Genomic DNA, 3,104 nt, shown 5'->3' with positions numbered 1-3,104 from the left:
CGGTTAATCCGATCGGGAAGACATCCGAGTGGTTGCCGGTGCGTCAGGCAGTCCGTCCATCTTGGCGGGGCGGAGCCCGGTGCTGGCGTGTCCTCGCCGCTACCTCTGGCCGGGGGCCCAAACGAGTGGGAAGTGGCCCCGGTGCCACAGACGCGGTCCCTGCGGCGGGCAGCGGCGGAGTGCGGGGGACCTCCTGTCGGTGGGTCGGAGGATGGGGATGGCGTGTGCCCGGGGCGGGATGTGCAGGCAGGCGGCCCCTTCCGAGGGTTGTCTGTGTTTTTGGTGTCTTGGAAGTGTGTGCGCGCACGTGGTTGGCTGCCGCGGGCTGCCTGTTTCTTTGGATTTCTCTGTGTGTGTGCCTGCGTGTCTGTGGGTGAAGGCTGTGCGCACACATGTGCTGCCTGCTGGAAAGTGCGCGGTCCGTCCCGGTGGCCTGGGGTTCTGCATGTGCTCCCACGCCTCTGGGTGTGGATGGTGCTCGCGGAGTTGTGCGCGGGATTCAGCCTCCGTTGTTTGACTGTCGTGTCTGAGAGAGTCCGTGTGTGTGTGTGTGTGTGTGTGTGTGTGTGGTTGGCCTGGGGCCGCTTTGGGGTGTTTCTAATGTGTCTCTTTGGTTCCCGTGTGGCTCCAGGAGGACATCCTGTGGCCAATACCCCGGCTGCCCGCCCACCGCTCTAAGTTCCGCTGCCTCTTTTAAAGCGCATCTGCAGGAGGTAAACTGAGGCAGGTCTCCAGAAGCCGCGGAACGCACCCCCATGCTCTCTTCAGGCGAGTAAACAGCCAAGCTCCTCCCCGCGGCCCCCCGCCCGCAGAGCCCCCCCTTCCGGCACCTAAATCGGGAGTCTCCGTGACTCACGCTCCCGCCTCCCCAAGCGCAGCGCCGAGCGAGCGAGCTTGAGCTGAGAGCAAGCGGGATCCAAGCGTCCCCCCTTACCCCGCCCCGCAGGCCCTTGCCGAGCCCTGGTGGCAGCCCCGCAGGGGGACCCCGCTGCCCCACCCGCCTGGCAGAGGCACACGTTAACCGACTTAGGTGCGAGTCCGTGAAAGCAGACCCTTGCCCCCGTGAGCCCCCCTCCCGGGCTCCTCCAGGCTGGCTGTGCCGTGTTTCACCGCCCCCACCCCCGCACTGTTCTTATATTTAAAAAAAAAAAAAAATCCCGTCTCCAACCTCCACAGCCATTTTTCTCCCCACCAGAGGGGGCTCCAGGCGTGGGCGAAGGTGGAGCAAGAACCGGCTCCCCAGCGGCAGCAGTGGGTATCCCAAAGGTCAGAGTGTGTCTCCCACTCCCCACCGGGACCCTCCCGAAAGTATACACTCAAACGGCCTCTAGGGGATTTGCAAGGGCTGCCGGTCCTTCCTAGATCAATTGAGGCTCCTGGGCTGGGCCGAAGTTTGGGGAATGGGACCAGAGCTCTGGAGGCAACAGTAGGATGGGGGTGGGGGTGGGGGTGAGTGTCAGGCCACAGCGGGTTGCAGGAGAGCACAAGCCCGTAGGCCAGGCTGTAGTTGGAGTTGTAGCCTGAGGCTGAGGTGGATCAGCCTCCTAAAGTGCAGAGGGGAGAGGGATTGGGGTGGGTGGGGGGCGGTACAATAGACCACTTGAGGTGGGAATGACAGTCACTTCTTCCTCCCTCTTGTCAATGAGCCTTTGTACCATTCTCCAAGCAGAGTCTCCAAAACCTTCCAACTGAGCAGATGAAAGGGGTGGGGAGATCAAGGCTGCAGAACACTGTAGCCTGGGGAGGGCAGTGGGGACAGGGGCCGGAAAGCAGCCAGGACCAGCTCAGCTGTCCGGCTTCTGAACTCATCCTTGGGCCAAAATGGGGGTTGGAGTGCCCTGGGAGGCCCCCCCATGAGAAACAGCAAGAAAGTGCAATGTGAAGTTTTGAAGATGCCTCTCACATCTCCCCAAGGGAAAGAAAAAGTCCAAGCCAGGCCTCCTCCAGGATCCCACCTTCCCCTTCAAGTCCTGGAAGAAACAGAATCTTCCTAGAAGGGTGCATAGAGGTGCACAGCAGGCTGATCAGAGGCCTGGCCCAGCTCTCTGAATGTGGGGGCACCACTGGGAACTAGGGCTGAAAGCCCTTTTTGAAACCCTTGCTGACTCAGGCAGCTGCAAAATGGAAGAAGGGTTTTCTGGAGGCTGTAATGGGGCGCCATGGGGGAGGGGTGCCACAGCCTGACCCACCAGACGCCAGGAGACGGTTCAGCTGATTTTGCAAAAGGCAGGGAGCCTGGAGCACAAGAAAGGGCTGCTGGCTGGACCTAGCCCAACTCGCCCTGTTCCTCCACCCTACCTTCCAGCCGGCTCCCCCTCCTGCCTACCTGTCGGCTCTGGTGATGGAAATCCGCGGAGGGATCAGAAGTGGCAGCGTGGTGGGCCGTGGGAGCACAGGGACCCCAGGGTCCCAGAGCTCAGGGTCCGCCCGGCCCAGGCCAGGACCAGTGGAGAGGCGACGGCGAGGGCGTCGTAGGAGGTCGGCCCCCAGCATGTTCGTATGGCTGGGTTCAGGGGTCTCCCCCGGCCTCTAAGAAGGGACAAAGGTGGGATGGGTGCAGGGCCTGGCCAGGCAGCTAGCTGTGAGCCCCTCCCCACAATATTCCCCCTCCCTCGCCACCTGGGAGAGCTTCATGGGGGTATAGGCTCCGGTGTCCTCCACTCAATCGGAGCCACTCGCTGATCCCTCCCACAGAAGATGCCTTCCCATCCCTTACTTCTGAGGGGTTCCCCTTCTCAGTCACAATTTTTGTGGGGGTCCCTCTTGAAGTTTCAGCCCTGTGGCTCTAGGCCCTCATGACTGTACCCTGTCCCTCACATGAGCTCCCTCGAGCACATCCCCTTTTTAGGATCTCTTCCCACCTTCCACGTTTAAGCAGCCCCCTCTTTGTCTTAATATCTGTGGGCCCTCTCACATCTGAGACCCACAAGACCTCACCCACAACTCCACCCACAGTCCTTTCCGACTTCAGAAGCCCCTTGGAAGCCCCTGCCTTCTGCCCTTGGGCAGAGGGACTCAATTCTGGCGGCAGGAGAATAATGGAATCAAGGGAGTAAACTGAGGCACGAGGAGTTTTGACTCCTCGCGACCACTTAGTGAACAGC

Source organism: Myotis davidii, unplaced genomic scaffold (genome assembly GCF_000327345.1).
Source record: "Myotis davidii unplaced genomic scaffold, ASM32734v1 scaffold1439, whole genome shotgun sequence".
NCBI lineage: Eukaryota > Metazoa > Chordata > Mammalia > Chiroptera > Vespertilionidae > Myotis > Myotis davidii.
The sequence above is the reverse complement of the archived record's forward strand: the minus strand, read 5'-3'. Positions refer to the sequence as shown.